This window comes from Balaenoptera musculus, chromosome 4 (genome assembly GCF_009873245.2).
Source record: "Balaenoptera musculus isolate JJ_BM4_2016_0621 chromosome 4, mBalMus1.pri.v3, whole genome shotgun sequence".
Taxonomy (NCBI): Eukaryota; Metazoa; Chordata; class Mammalia; order Artiodactyla; family Balaenopteridae; genus Balaenoptera; species Balaenoptera musculus.
The window spans coordinates 125,690,536-125,708,154 of NC_045788.1; the positions used below are offsets into that span (position 1 = coordinate 125,690,536).

General features: G+C 39.1%; 1 non-coding gene across 1 annotated transcript; it reads left to right on the forward strand.

Annotated features, from left to right (window-relative positions):
* Positions 1–13,594: 13,594 nt before the first annotated feature.
* Positions 13,595–13,701, forward strand: LOC118895094. The gene has a single exon (XR_005019867.1). It is a non-coding gene; the product is annotated as a U6 spliceosomal RNA (small nuclear RNA).
* The last annotated feature ends 3,918 nt before the right edge of the window (positions 13,702–17,619 follow it).

Genomic DNA, 17,619 nt, shown 5'->3' on the forward strand with positions numbered 1-17,619 from the left:
TGATAAAGGTGGTCACGTGGTATGTGATTCCATTTATATAATGTTCTCAAAATGACAAAATGATAGAGATGGAAAACAAATTAGTGGTTCTCAGGGGTTAGAGAGGGGAGTGAGGTATGGGTACTATAAAGGGATGGCATAAAGGAGACCTTTGTGGTGATGGACTAGTCCTGTATCTTAGTTGCAATAGTTTTTACATGAATCTACATATGTGATAAAATGACATTGCACCATATCCACATACTGTACCAACGTCAGATTCCTTGGTTTGATATTGTTCTGCAGTTACATAAGATGTAACCATTGAGGAAACTGGCTGAAAGGTACACAGGATCTCTCTGTAGTACATTTGTAACTTCCTGTGAATTTATAATTATTTCAAAATTAAAAGTTAAAAAAAAGAAAAGAAAGGGAGCAAATGCCAGGGACTTGCCATGAAACTGTCAGTTAAAATATTTGAATAGAAACAAAATCTGCTTTCAATTGTGACCAGAGGCGGCGTTTAAAATTTTAGGCACATGAGTAGTATGTCTATCTCTTCAACACTGACCAGGAAAGTATAATTGTATACACAAAGGATCTCCCAGTCAACTAGTTGGTGTTATATTCTTGTGATTTGATAAAACGAGACCATAAATCATGTTTAGAAGAAAAAACAAAAAACTTGAAGCCAGCCACCTAACATCTATCTGAAGATTGCATGGCCTCTAATTTCTATCATGCAGTTTCTGGTTATTACCTTAGGTAAAATGAGAACTATCTCAACTGAAAATTCAAAAACTTTTCCTCAGAAATTGTTAAAAGTGGTATCATTAGAATCATACAAATTAAAATCAACACAAGAAGTTTAAGATATGCCGTAATTTTTCATGCTAATGGACTAAAGTACCTCTTGAGACTTTCTTGTCATCAATGTCTATGGCTCTATTATTTCTGTTGAGGTAAAATTATCTATGTAAAGTCATTACCGAGGTCTCCTGTGTATAAGGATAATGAAAGTGCTTCCATACTTTACAAATGCATTATGTTCTGAAAGAATATTAACATTTTATTTTATATAAGTTCTTAATGGGAACATTTCTAAAACACTAAAATAATTACTCAACACAACTTTCTACTCATAATTGCAACAAATTTTATAAAATATAGATTTGGGGAGGTATTACTATCTATTGTATTTTGCTTTGTTAAGATACTAGGCATTCTGATTCACTTAAATGTTTATCGAGATTGTGTATGCAATGCATGTATATCTATGAGTTAAAGATCAAGGGGGCATGATGATAAAATATATCATTGGATAAAATGTCTAGTCCATTCCGCAAAATGCTTTCACCTGCAATATTTCAACCTAAAATAATCATATAACTGGTCCTATTCTGTAGTTTGCTAACACAGTTCTGGACTACAGGATGTGTTCTGTGGAGCCATTTTTTACAAGCCATGCCTCTTCAAACCCAACCTCTAATAGTTTCCATGAGTGAAAATTCAGAACTACAGCAAGAAAATAAATGCAGCATCTCTAGTATTTTAATTATTTCAGGCATGTAGGTGTGACGAGCCAGTGGGAAAATAGTAGAAGGCTACATTTTGGTCTCAAAATACATGTGAATGGGGTGTGGTTGGAATGTGGATTGTTAGATTGAAGGATTTTTAATGCATTTGTTAGGTCACAGTGCATCATGGAAAGCTATGCATTGGTGAATGATATGACCAGAGTAGTGCTCTAGGGAAAGCTAATGAATTGGGGGTAACATTTAGGTGCGCAGGTAAATGGTAGTGAGACCTCAAATAGCTAGTGCCTGAAAAGGCAGGTTGTTCACAACACAAGTGAAGTCTTCTATTTGTGTAATGCCTTTACTTTATAAAATGCTTATTGTATTGTATTTTGAGGTTAAAAAAATAATAATACTATGCTTCCTCACCATGTCATTCTGGTATCTATTGCTCTTGTAGGCTAGAATCGTACAAAAGTGAAAGTGCTAGTTGATTACAAGAATTAGCATTCCCCAAACCCGACAACATTCTTCTTGAATACAACAAAATTTGTACATAAAACTTGACAATATCTTTAAGATCCACTTGAAACAGAATAGAAATATATTCAGGAAATATTTCAGGTTTTGTCTCATTGTATTTAAACTCTCTAAAAAGAGGAACTTCCTATATATAGCACAGGCAGAAGCTCTTCATACTCCAAAACATTTTATTGGAACACCCCACACATAGTACTAGTTCAGAAAATTATTTTTAAATAAATGTTAGATTGATGAATGTCGTTAAATGATACACATTTTTTAAATGTCCCATTAGTGGAGTAATGGATAAATAAAATGTGGCATACTGTATGATAGATTTCTTCAAGGCAATTAAAAAAATAGAATATCTGTATCATCATGGATGTAGCTGGAAAAAGCCTATTTCAGAATTTATTAAAATATGCTATCATTTGTATAAAATTTTAAATCATACCAAAATAATATTTTATACTGCTCAAGAATGCTATATTTGTGTAAAACAATGAAAATAAACTATAAGAACATACATTAAATTTATGATAAAAGTTTTTTCTTTGGAGAAGGGGAAGAAAGAATAAATTAGGAATGGGGGTTTAAGGACACTTTGAATTCAGATGTTGCATTTATTTTAGTGATTTAAAACACGTAGCAAATTTTTAAAAAACTAAAAATTAAGATTCATGTCCTTCAGGACTTCCCTGGTGGTCGATAGTAAAGAACCCGCCTTCCAATGCAGATAATGCGGGTTCCGATCCCTGGTCGGGGAACTAAGATCCCACTTGCCCGGCAGCAAATAAGCCCGCGCGTCACAACTACTGAGCTCGAGCGTGCCTCAACTAGAGCCTGCGTGCTGCAAACTACAGAGCCCTCGTGCCACAGCCCAGGCGCCCTGGAGCCTGCGAGCCACAACTAGAGAAGAGAAAATCCACACGCCACAACTAGAGAGAAGCCCGCGCACAACAAAAGATCACGCATGCCTCAAGGAAGATCCCAAGTGCCTCAACTAAGACCCGACGCAGCCAAAAATAAAAATTAAATAAATAAATAATTAATAAATCTTAAAAAAAAAAAAAAGATTCACGTCCTTCAAAAAAAATGACAATTATCTCTTAACAAGTTTCTTCTTTTCCTGCACCCTTGCATTTCATCTTATACTTTTTTAAGAACTGTTCATTGAGTACTATAAACCAAAAGAAAAAAAAGGTATTTTGTAAACTATACAGACAAATAAAAGATATATCTGTTTTATCTTTAGAAATATATAAATATTTTAAAATATATAAAGATATATCTTTAGGCTGCTCTTAGTTTGTGTTTTTCACAGGAACACAATGACTAATCTGATGAGTATGAAAAGAATTTTCTTAGTTTAGTTATTTCTAACATTCTTTTCTTGCTCGTAAAAGAGCTGAGATTAGAATACATGGAATCCCACCACTAAATCTCTACAAGTCAAAAGTGAATATGTAATTCAGTAAGAGAGAAACCAGTCACCTTGCCCATCTCTCATCCCCAAGGAAGATCCAAGTTTAACCTCAGGATGTAGTACAACTCATTGCCCCAGTCAGCAGGTACCATGAGTGGAGGTCACTGCACTCCCTAAATAAGAGACTAGAGTCCCAGCAGGTATTTCATTTCCACACCTCCTATACCACGAGTGACTTAGGAGGACCACAGCTGTCCTGGTTAAATCAGTGCTCGCTTGGAAACCACTCGCATCCTGGTTTTATATGCTGTACCATCCTTTCATAGGGATCTGTTAGGTCTCCCCTCTCAAAGGTTATCTTCCATTCCATAGTTAACCCTAGACCCTGAATCTAGACTGAACTGTGAGTTCCCAACTTCTGTTATCTGTTCCACCAATGCCTTCATAATAATTCCTGTCTGCCTGGACTACACAATTACAGAACATTACAAAATTCTTAATCAGTTTTCAAAATCTTGAACAAAAACCCGTGGGATGAAGTGAGAGAGTGGCATGGACTTATATACACTACCAACTGTAAAATAGATAGCTAGTGGGAAGCAGCCACATAGCACAGGGAGATCAGCTCGGTGCTTTGTGACCACCTAGAGGGGTGGGAGGGAGACACAAGAGGGAGGAGATATGGGGATTTATGTATATGTATAGCTGATTCACTTTGTTATAAAGCAGAAACTAACACACCATTGTAAATCAATTATATTCCAATAAAGATGTTAAAAAAATAAAATAAAGTAAATAAAATATGATCTCTTTCTAAAAAAAGAAAAAAACATTTCATCCGTACAACTCATGTGTCATACATATTTTACCATATTCTTAACCTCTGAAAATTAGTTGTGTCTTAAAACACGTAGAATTCTCTCCTAAGAAAATTATTTTAGCAAAATATTGTACACATCTTTGCAAAACACTGCACACATTTATGACATCTGAATAGTGGCTGACTAGTAAGCAAGAGCTAGGGTAGAGCCCACCCAGCCAGTCCTACCCCAGCGCTCCCAAGTGCCATGCTTGTTGCTCTGTCTACACTGCATCTAGCCCTGGGTATAACCCCATTCTGTAGTCTGACTCTAATATTTCCACTTTCTGTCCTATGTCTTGTAGTTTTATAGAGAGAGATGTTCTAGGTACATATCTTCTGATATAAAAATGCACTGTTAATCTCTGGTTGAATGTTAAAATAAGATGAGAGTGACATCTACTTATATGGATCATTTTTATAAAATGTACCTATGTATTTTAAAATATACTACTCTTCTTCATTATACCAACGGCATTCGGTTGCCCTCAATGCAAGGGACAAATGTCTCTGTAACCACAAGCTTGCTTGACTACATATCTCTATTCCTTGCCCAGGGAAGATGTAGACCACAGGAGTCAACTAGACCTCCACAATCTGTTGTCCCAAGAGGCATGACTGAGGAAGGTAGACAAGAAAGGAAGAGCACACAAACAGCATCAACCACACCCAGTTTTTAGAACCTTGGTCACAGGTAGATTAGGCGAGTTTCGGAAAGGTGTGTAAAAGCTCCCAGTTCAAACATTTGCCTGTATCTCAGGGCCATGAAGGCTATTCTAGTGGCTCATAAGTCTTCTCACCTTTTAAGAGAATTCCATAAACCCACAGCATCCCTAGAAGAATATTACACTAACTCTAAATCCTTGTCACTAAGGCAGACACAGAAAGGCACCACTCAGATCCCCCATCATGAAAGGACTCCCTGCCCAGCTGTGAGGAGTGTAGCTGACTGACCCTCTCCAGCTGTTAGCAGTTTCACAATCCACCTCAGCATGTGAGAACAGGTCACACTTTTCTCAGTGTGTAGTGGCTGTGGCCACTCATCAAGGTGATGGTAGTCAAGGTCATGTTTTTCTCAGGACACTTCCAGCCAATGACCCAGCAAGGCAGGGCTGCAAAGGACTTCATCATTTCGACCCAGGGCAGGACTTTTCTAAGGGTCAAGCTTTGTTCTGGGACTCCCTGGCAGGCTGCAGAGATTTGTAACATCTGCTCAACCCTGCTTCCTCCCCCTTTTTTTCACAGGCATTTCTCCCAATAAACATTTTGTACTCCAAACTCTACCTCAGCTTCAGGAGAATACACCCCGCAACAGACGAAGACCTGTCAGGTGGGATTTATGGCAATGTCATAAAGCTAAGAAAAGACCACACTGGGCTGCCTCATAAAACTTGGTGGAGGCGGGGGGTGGGGGGGGAATGTGCGGGGGTGCGGGGTGTGGAGAAGGACAGGACATAGTTTCTCTAGCATTGTCAGAAACAGAAGAAGAATGCAAACTAGAATTTATCGAATTCCTACTATATGGCAAGAACTTTACAAATGCTATTGTCATTCAGTTTTTATGACCATTTTTTGAAAAAGGTATTCTACCCATATTTGATAGATCAAACTTTTCACAAATGTTTATTCACACCTTCCTGAGTGACATGTCTGAACCACGAAGTTACCTGCCCTCAAATGTGCAGATATTACACAGGCAAAGTAGAATATAATGAGGGACATGAAGTGTAGAGAAAAGGGTTACCTCTCTGACCCGAGAATTAAGAGTACGTTTCCAAGAGGAATTAATATCTGAGCTGACTCATGAAGCTTAGCCAGGTGAAAACATGTGGCCAGGGTAGTTTAAGATGAGGCACTCTATGTAAAAATGAGAGGAGAACCCAAAATTTAACTCCCAGATTCCTTGTAAAATGTGATGCGAGGATTCAGACTCAGCCGTGACTCTGAAAATCTTGTTTAGTCCATTTCCATCAAAGTTCAGAACTGAAAATGGCAGTAGAGGATATAAAATTGTCCACCCTTCCCAGGTGTGTCGAGAGCCAACTTGATTCTCCAAGGCATGGTCCCCTTGCCCTGTTGTTCTCATTAGGTACAAAAATCAAATCCAAGCAAACAGCTGACAACAGTAACACAGACAGAGCTATGAAGGCCTTTTCCAGCTGCCAAAGCTCCCCTGATGGCTGGTTGAGTTGACAGCAAAAATTCTTTCTGAGCTAGAAAATCACTGATCGTGAAGACTTCTGGAAGGTTACGTCTAACCTCAGCTATTCCATTACTCACACAAAATGTTGACCTACCCATGTATGGGAGGCAGCAAAGAAATATTTTGATTAATGATTGAGTACTCTTTTAATACAATGTTATAGTCCTCACGCTTTTAACAATTATTACTTTTGCTGTTCTGAAATGATAATTTTATTTTTTTAATTTTTCTATTGAAGTATAGTTAATTTACAATGTTGTGATACTTTCAGGTAACTTTCAGGTACACAACAAAGTGATTCAGCTATATACGTATTCTTTTTTAGAGTCTTTTCCATTATAGGTTATTATAAGATATTGAATACAGTCCCCTGTGCTAAACAGTAGGCCCTTGTTGTTTATCTATTTTATATATAGTAGTGTGTATCTGTTAATCCCAAATTCCTAATTTATCCCTACCCCTCTTCCCCTTTGGTAACCATAAGTTATTATGAGTCTATTTCTGTTTTGTAAATAGTTCATTTGTATCACATTTTTAGATTCCACACATAACTGATATCATATGATATTTGTCTTTCTCTGTCTGACTTACTTCATTTTTAGTATGATAATCTCTAGGTCCATCCCCATTGCTGCAAATGGCACTATTTCATTCTTTTTTATGGCTGAGTAATATTCCATTGTATATATACCACATCTTCTTTATCCATTCATATGTCGATGGACATTTAGGTTGCTTCCATGTCTTGGCTATTGTAAATAGTGCTGCTATGCACATTGGGGTGCATGTATCTTTTCGAATTAGAGTTTTCATCTTTCCCAGATATATGCCCAGGACTGGAATTGCTGAAATGCTTAAGAATTTTTTAAGGATTTTTTAAGGATTGTTTAAATCTCATAGAATAAACGATGTTTTGCCTTGCCAGAATAATGGAAATAGTTTCATGATTCAGTGTTTCGCTAATGCAAATTACCTCCTCAAGACTCACCCCAAATTTTTCAGAGAGAAATCCAAACAATTTTTATTAGGGAATATCAATATGTAGCTAGAATATAAAATTAAGGAACTAAACAATAAAGCGCCCTTCAGTGCAATCACTGTCTTCAGCAGTTGATGGATTCTATTAGCAGAGTCATTTTGGCACGGGCTTCTAGGTGGAGCATGATTAATCATGACTCCTGCAAGATGCTAATTTATCATTAACTGAGTAAATAAATATTTTTATATCTTTCATTTCGATACATAAATCAACCAGCAAAAAAATCATTTTACTTAGTTGGCCATGAGAGATTTCTTCTATAGGACTAGATGCCTATGTTGGCCAAGAAAGAATCCAGATATCATATCAGGGTCATAGCACAGGACTAGATATTGGAGGCAAGAAGGAGGGACCACAACCTGACTGAGGTTCAGATAGAAAATGTGCCAGAGCTTTCAGCATCCATAGAGGCTGACTCTGAACTCAGAGTGGGGACTTGTGTGAACTAGGAGCTATTATGGAATGTGGGCTTTGATGTGATGGGCATCAAAATGAGAGATGGGCATTAATGTGATGCAATTTCATGTGATGTAGCATAGGCAGAAGGGCCTGACTTTGTGGTGGGCCCAGAAGTGGTGGGCCAGAAGTTATGAGCCGAACCAGACTCAAAGGGTCAGCTATACTGCCACCAACCACTGTGGGTGGGCTCTGTCTAGAAGATCAACTATGACAGTGGTTCTTGAACACGTGTCGGAATAAATAGGTCTGCTTGTTAAAAGTGCAGCTTCCCTGACCCAACCCCAGAAATTCTGACTCAATAAAACATGGATGGAACCCAGAAATCTGCATTTTTAAAACTTGCCACTTGATTCTGTTGTAGGTTTCTGATGAGAAACCATGGTCTAGGTGGAACTGTGAAACAAAAAAGATAAAGAAATTATCTTATACCTGGCAGAATCAACCACGGTATATATAATGCAATAAAATAGACATTAATGGCACAAAGAGAAAGACAGAATTTTACCACCCTCTCTCACTCTGGCTGCACTTTAAGTAAATAAAAGTGCCCAGTTATGTTGCCTCCAATTTTCAGAGGCCACAAAGAAATCGAAACAAAGAAAAAACACTTCACATTTTTTTAATTCAAAAAATGTCAGCTCACTTTAACATACCAATTGAATATATAAAAGGTTTTGTAGTGGAAAGGATATTGGATACTAAAGGGAAAAAAATGGATTCAAATCTTCTTTCCATTTCTGGTTAAATTGATCATATTGACATGTCACCAACAGCTCGGCATTTCAGTTTCCTTCACTAAAAACACTTGGGATAATAATAATACCTGTGGAGAATGATGGTTGTGAGAATTAAATGAGGAGTTGATGCAAGCTCTAAGCCTGGTATCCGGTGCATAGAAGAAACTGTGATTTGGGGTGATGAATAGATGAATAAACAAACAAACATTTTGGATGGATGAGAAGCTCTTGTGAAATTAAATGAATGCTGAAAATGTTGACAGACATAATGTGTTAGCTCTCAAGTTAGCGACAAACATAAGGAATTCTTTATTTTTAGTTACCAATTTATTTCTTTTTCCTATGTGTTTTTACCCACTAGGAACACAAGTGTAATCATTCTTTATTTTTATCCTGCTTTGCTTTGATTTCCTACACAGCCTTGGTGTAAATCATTCAAAATACCATTTAAACCATAGACCAACAGAGCCTAGCGGTCTTTGGATTCAGTGCTGTTGAGTCAGATGGGAAAACTAATTATTCATTTGGCTTTCATTTTGTATACCCTTCCCACCTTCTTCAGGACTTTTATTAATTTCCAGACATGGTCTGTGAGTAGTTCCACAGACGTTCAAAATTACGTGGGGCTGTCTTCCTTGTTAACTCTTCAAATGGCTTCATTTATAGGCACAGCTGTCTCATCTTGATTTCACTGGGAGTGAGGCAGAACTGGTATTTCCCTGCTCACAGCCCATTTATTCTCAGACACGTGTTGCAGCATACATTAAGTTCAATTTCTGCAGAGTTGTTATTGAGGTATAGAACCATGCACAGTTGGATGGCATCATGCCCTCCAAATGGGATGAAGAATAAAGCAGACCAAAGGACAGGCAGAGGAAAAGGTAAATTTCCAATCTGTGACATCCATTTCATGCCGTGGAAATCCCCAAGCTTTCCCCAGGAAAAGAAGACACGCTGTAACTTGGAGGTAGACAGCAATTTTCTATTTATAAATAATTTCACTCTCGTCACTTGATTTTCTAAACTATGGCATAGGTATTATTACATACCTTATTTTAAACAGGAGGCACTAGCTTCTGATGGTCTAGTGGTCAGGATTTTGTGCTCTCACCACCGGGGCCCTGGTTCAATTCCTGGGCAGGGAACAAAGATCTCGGTTCAAGCCGCTGCACACTGATGTCACTCTGAGATCACTTCCATGAATATACATCTGTAGAAGTATTCCAGTTCTCCACACAATTGATAACATTATGTCAGGAGCTTGGGATGAACACACACACACTACTATATATAAGATAGATAACCAACAAGGACCTACTGTATAGCACAGGGAACTCTACTCAACATTCTGTGATAACCTATATGAGAAAAGAGTCTAAAACAGAATGAATATATGTAAATGTATTACTGAATCACTTTGCTGTCCACCTGAAACTAACACAACATTGTAAACAACTATACTCCAATAAAATTTTTAAAAATAAAAGACAAGTATCTCAATACATATTGTTAGGTAGTGGCCCACCTGAAATTTATTCAATGGAAGATATCTACAAATGTGGGTGTTATGACACAGGACATGCATAATACATACATTTAATTTATATAAATTCTTTTATATAAATACTTCACATTAAAATACTGCTATTAAAATTTAAAAAGAAAAAGAAAAATAATAAAGAGGAGGAAGTGGAAGCACAACAGGGTTAAATAAATTACCCAAAGTCTCACAGTGGGCAAGCTGCATAGCCGGGATGGACATCACTTTCTTTGTCTTAGTCCATCGGAGCTGCTATGACAAAATACCATAGGTTGGGCGGCTTATAAATAAGAGAAATGTATTTCTCACAATTCACAAGGCTGGGAAGTCTAAAATAAAGGCATCAGCAGGGCTTCCCTGGTGGCACAGTGGTTAAGAATCCGCCTGCCAATGCAGGGGACACGGGTTCGAGCCCTGATCCGGGAAGATCCCACATGCCGCAAAGCAACTAAGCCCATGCGCCACAACTACTGAGCCTGCGCTCTAGAGTCCACGAGCCACAACTGCTGAGCCTGCGTGCCACAACTACTGAAGACCGTGCGCCCTAGAGCCTGTGCTCTGCAACAACAGAAGCCACCGCGATGAGAAGCCCGCGTACCACAACGAAGAGTAGCCCCCGCTCGCCGCAACTAGAGAAAGCCCGTGCGCAGCAACGAAGACCCAATGCAGCCAAAAATAAATTAATAAATTTTTAAAAAAAAAACTATTTAAAAAATTAAAAAAAATTTTTTAAAAGGCATCAGCATGGTTGCTTTATGATGAGGGTTCCCTTCCTGGTTCATAGCTGGCGCCTTTTCACACACGGCGAAAAGAGGAGCTCGCTCCTTGAGAACGTTTTATAAGGACAGGAATCTCATTCCTGAGGACTGAACCCTCATGATCTAAGCACTTCCCAGAGGCCCCACCTCCTCATTCCATCACACTGGGCATTTGGACTTCAACATATGAACTTTGGGGTGACACAAATATTCTGATCATAGCATTTTTCTAACACCAAATCCCAGATTTCCTCCAAAACGATAATATTTCTCCATATTGAGACTTGACTCTGGGTTTAGCAGAGTCCTTAAAACGGAAGAAAGTGAGACGTGTAAGGCAAATGCAGTTTTCCAGAATCAACCTGCATAAGTTGATTCAAATAAACGCCTCTCATCGCGTTCCGCTCAGAGGCACTCTGTGGGTGTAAACTTATTCGTTTATTGCCAGTTACTAACCACAGGAGAGTCAGTTTTTCAGATGGTCACTGTCGCCTCCTTGCTTTAGTTTAGCTGCAGATGCCTGACAGCTGCCAAGGCAGGCAGTGCTGTGGACCGTGGACCACTCTGAAAATTCTTTAGTCCTATTTGGTTGAATAACCTTTGGACTTGAATGTTCTGAACTTGGTTAGGTTGCAGTTAACTCCTTGATCAGGAGATGTTGCACACAATTGCGACTTTACTTAGTACAGAATAGCATTTGTTCTAAGTAAACCTGGGATAATCTCCAGTTCAAAGGATTCTGCAGACAAAATGCCCACAAACATAAGCTTCCCCCACCACCTCAAAAAAAAAAAAAAAAGAAAAGGCTACAATAGACTCATTTTTATCTTGTACTCATTCATGTAAACTGTACTTCTATAACTAACGTAGGAGAGTGTCCAGGTGAAGGATTACGTGCATTGCATTCTCAGGTGACTCTCAGAGGACCTTGTTTACCTTGTTTTATTGTGGTCTAGCAAGGTCCTCATATAAATGAACCACAGGCTTCTCTGCCTTCAGCTGAGAATCCCTTATTGAATGTTTGATTACCTGCCTTAGATACATTTTCCAGGCTCAGGAAATTGCTAAACACACCAGGTACTCTGAGCTGGAGCAGGAGATCAAGCATTTTGGGATCAGAGTGAAACTCCCCCAACACATGGGGAAATGCAGCTAATATTTGGAGCCAAGGATACATCTCCTCCTCTTCATCTCACATCATCATCTATGCCTGGAGTGGAGGATGAGTTTTTGGTCCTCTCACTTCCCATCTCTCTCCCCACCCACTTCTGCTCCTTGACCCACCCCTTATTAACTCTTCCACAGAGAGGAAATGGAGATGGTTAGGGGCACATTGTACCTAAAAGAGACTCCATGAAAACTCTGCTTTTCCCTCCTCCTTTCTGAATTTTCATAGTAAGCAGACCCAGGTGAAGCCTGACTCTCCAGAATCAATTCTCTCTCCCCCTCTCTCTCCCTTCCCTCTCTTTCTTTCTCTCTCTCTTTCCCTCATTCTCTCCTTTCTTTTCCACTGAGCACACAGTTGAATAATATTAGATTCATGAAAAAAGAAGGAATCCTTCCTTTGGTTTAACCAATGAGCCTATACTGAGAGAGATTAATAAATTCACACTTTGCCATAATGAGATGCACTCTACTTCTTTTTTGGCTATTAAACCTTGAGTTTGTCATTCCTCTCATCAGGCATCCTACAGGGAGAAGTTCCAGATCCACAGCTGTATCCACTCATTCTTCGGACCCCAATACCTTCAAAATATACACCACACCTCTAAACTTCAGCATAATTATACATCATTCTACTCAATCAATCAATCACTGGACCAACTGCTAATGATGAAACCCCAAAATGAAGGAAACTAAATGTGTAATGGGAGTTTGTTGGAGAAAATTGAAAGTCAGATCACCTATGACCTGATAACAGCCTTTTAATTTCAATATTTTACTTAATGAAATTAGACCCACCATGATGGATATTACTTCTGTCATCCCATCTCCAATGGTAACACTGCCCCATCAAAATGAGCTCACCAGATGATTCAGCTATGCCTAGCCTGTTCCCCTGAGAGGAGATCCTGAGACAAAGGTGGCAGTGCAACACTTTATTTGGGAAGCGATTCTCCTAGGGAGTAGGAATGAAGGGTGACGGAAGTAAAACAGGGAAAGAGGGAAATTCAATAAAGACTGCTTTATCAAGTTGGTGCTTGATCTCCCAGGACATTCTGAGGACTCATGAAATATGGCTTAGAACTGCCTGCCCGGGACAGTCAGATAAAAGCAGAGAGCATTTATCAATTGGCTGGCATCCTCTATTGGGCAAGAGTGTCCCTAGGGCATGATCTCCCCCAGCACCCAGGTTGCATATACGCAAGAGCTGAGCAGGTTCCCCAAGACGATGTCAATGCCAAGGCAGCACAGAAGCCCTTGGTAGGAAGTTAGAAGAATGTAGTAAAGACACAAGGTAGAAACTCTGTCTGGTGGCATCTGTGCAATTAGTCAAGTCCTGCATAGGACTGGTGGTCACAAAAGTAGATGGAGTAAAAGAAGGTATTATGCCCATGCTCGCTTCGGCAGCACATATACTAAAATTGGAACGATACAGAGAAGATTAGCACGGCCCCTGAGCAAGGATGACATGCAAATTCGCGAAGCGTTCCATATCTTGGGGAGGAGATATGGGGATATATGTTTATGTATAGCTGATTCACTTTATTATAAAGCAGAAACTAACACACCATTGTAAAGCAATTATACTCCAAAAAAGATGTTAAAAAATAAATAAAGATAAGGAAAGGGAGGCACAGATAGTAAACGATGCAGCTAGGCTTTGAATTCAGATATCCTAGCCCCTGATATATGTTCTTAGACTCCAAGCTACAATGTCTCTCAGCTATGATGATAAATAATTGTATGTGTGTTGCGATTAGGGAAATCTATTCTTTGTCAACTTTCAGGATATTGTATTTGAATAAGCCTTAAGGCTTCTTTGAAGAGGCTCCAACAATGCATGGGGGAGAGGGGTAATCCTGAGCAGAACATAAGCAAAAGTGCAGATGTGTGAATATGCAAGTCCTGTGTAGAAACCATAAGAGTATACATTTGACTGGAGTTTGAGTTACGTGTTTTAAAATAATAGAACCTAAGTTTTATATGGTATCTTGGACCCAAGTCATGGAAGGTCTAAAATTCTAGACTGAAAATATGAGCTTTATTTGGTCAACAATAGGGAATATTGATGGCTTCCAAGCAGGTCAATGATGTAAGTCTAGGAATTTCTATTACTGTATTTATGACATCACGGCACTTAGCCAAAAAGTAAATCAATAGGGCATTTCATTAAAAATTTGCTAAGTAATTGATTTGTGTAAAAAAAAACAAAAACAAAAAAAGAAGGTAATTATGCCCAATACAGTCCCCCTCTAACATTATGGTTCATGGCATGCCTTCCTTTAAGTCCAAAATATTAGAGTCCCCTTCAAGCTATGACCAGCCACAGTGTCTGCAAGGACCTAACAAAACAGACTGATGGAGCCATCTCTGATGTTGCAGTCGGCCTGAAGTCATAACTGATACCACCATCAATCTGTATCATCATATTTCTATTTCTCTCAACCTTGGGCAGCATATTGGCAGCTCTAGGTTGTTCTTCTGGTCGAATGACCTAGACTTTCATCACTTAGAAACCTGAGCTTTTATTTTTCTTGTCCTAGTTGGAGCCAAGGTTGCTCAATTGCCTATTTATAGCTGTTGCTGACCACAGAATCACTGAAAGACACTTCAGTGTATTCCCAAATCTCAGAGCTACTCCTCCTCCATCCCACTAGGTAGCAGTAGTCCTCCCTCCTTGTGATAATCAGACTCAAGTTCCCCACCAGTATAGAACTTGTGTCTTGTCCTACTGGTCCTCTCACATGAGGATCCAACAGTGACTGGGGTAGTATAGCTTCATTCAGTGGAACCCTTACTGTATCCTCGATAGATGTGTTATATACATAAGAACCACACTTCCTATTCAGGAAGAGCCTAAGATTGTGAGGACAACTCTGGTCCCCAAGTGAGTCTCTGGGAATGATGTTTAAAAGAGCCAATCCTACTTCTACCCTTCAGTTCCCAGACCCTTGTTTTCTAGCCACTAGCAAAAGAGCATCATATATTAACCATTTTCCTCTGAAAGTAGAGTCTAAGACAAAAGCTCGTATACCATCTCCAGAACTTTTTTATCTTCCCAAACTGAAACTCCATACCCATTAAACAATAACTCCTCATTACTCCCTCCCCAAAGCCCTCATGGACACTCTTCTACTTTCTATCTTTATGAATATGGCTATTCTATGTCCTCATATAAGTGGAATCATACAATATTTGTCCTTTTGTTTCTGGCTTCAATTCAACACAGTATTAGAAGTTCTAGCCACAACTATCAAGCAAGACAAAGAAATAAAAATCATCCAAATTGGAAAGGAAGAAGTAAATCCAATCTCCGTTCACAGATGACATGTAGACAACCCTAAAAATTCCACACACAAAAATATGGAGTGGTGATGTCGCACAGCATTGAGAATGCACTTAATGCCACAGAATCGACCACTTAAAATGGTTTACAAGGTATATTTTACCACAATAAAAAAAAAGAAAAGAAAACTGCTTTTGATTTTCTCTGTTGTTGGGAATTGAGAAAAATTCCAGACCAGTAGCCACTGCCAATGTCAGAAGTTGGGAGAGCCACACTGGGGCCACCTGTTGTGTTTGGGGAAACCATTACCACTTGATAAAATAATGGCTATGTGAGTGTAGGGAAGGGAAAGAGTATTTTATCTCAGAGAGTCAGGAAAATCATCATGGAGGTATCTCATGACAGAGACCTTGAGGACAGGAAGAATTTCCACACTGGACGTTGGGGAGATTATTCCAGACTTTTCAACTGCAGAAACAAAGACATTGGCTCTTCTGCCTTGGGAATATTGAAATCTTTGTTCAATCACATTTAGGACATACTCTGAATACACTGCTAAGGTAATTTCCATTTTCATGATTGCTAACTAGCCGAGAAGAGGGAGAAGACAGTAATTACAGGACATAGTTGACATTTATGAAGAAAGAGGTACCCAGTGAAATGCAGGGTCTCCTCTCCCCCATTCAAGTTCTTCTGAAAGTACTTCTCCCTGCTTCTCAAAGTCATCAAATAGATTTTTAAAACCTAGAATTTTCAAGACCATCAGGCTGTTGGAATAAAATTAAATATACATTTGAATTCCTCTCAAGGTTTTCAATTCTTAGAATTAAAGGTATTTATTACAAAATTACTTAAAATTAAATCTATATATCAAATGCAAATATATATCATCTACTTCATATAGATCAGCGGTCCCCAACCTTTTTGGCACCAGGGACTGGTCCCGTGGAAGACAATTTTTCCACGGACGGGGGGTGGTGGGGGTGGTTCAGGCGGTAATGTGAGCGATGGGGAGAAGCAGATAAAGCTTCGCTTGCTCACCCGCTGCTCACCCCCTCCTGCTCTGCGGCCCGGTTCCTAACAGGCCACGGACCACTACCGGTCCGTGGCCCGGGGGTTGGGGACCCCTGATATAGATGGCCCTTTCATCAGCAACACAAACTCCCTATGTTTCCCCCCAGTGCCTTTTTTTTTCAGACCTTTTCTTTAATGTTTCCATTTCTTCCTTGCGGCCAAATGAAAGAGAAATCTGACGCCTTTTCGGTGCTCGAATATTGGGTTACTAAGCATCCCCGCAGCATCTTTGCCAGGGGCTTTGTCCAAAGCACATGCCTTTATGCCTGCCTACTTTTTAGAAGCAACCTCGTTCTTTCACAGTATAGAAATGAAGACTCTATATAACCTCATCAGATTTCTGACATGGGCCCAGTTAGAAAGCACAGCCTCAGAGTTAGTCCCTTCACTGTCTGCAGACGAATAGTGTGAGAGGCAGCCTGTGCCGTGATTTTGTCAGCTCTTTAGTAAATTACATGTGAGGGTAAAGAGGATAAAGGATAAAGAGGACGATCCTTGCCTGCTGATAAAACACATTCTTTATTCTCCTTTCTCTACAATGTTGAATAACACCATAGGGCATAAGTTATTATATACTTTATACAGTATATGTATATGAAGCCAAAAAACTCATGAAGCCAAAAAACACACTTCAAAGAATATCATGTTTCTGTCTCTAGTAAAAGAATTTATATCCTGCTTTTAGGCCAAAAGGGGGGAGTTTTTCTGTGTTTGCTGTTTCTTAATTGCCTTCAGCTAAAAATAATTTTTATGTCAAAGAGGCATATTTAAGGTGATATATTCTGATTTCCTTCAGTGGATTAGAGGTCCTGCTTCCCACCTCCAAGAAGCTTCTGGGAGGGCCAAATTATAACCTTTGGAGTCCCAAAGTACTAAAAACTATAGCTTTCTGCCTTCCTCCCTCACCTGCCCATTCAAAATAAATCTTTATTTTTCAAAATCAAAAAAAAAAAAAAAAAAAAAAGAATATCATGTTTCCTAACAGGAAGTGGAGAGATTCAGAACAGTGAACACAGGTTTCCAACTCTGAAGTCTTTTTACAGCGTGATGTTTTTT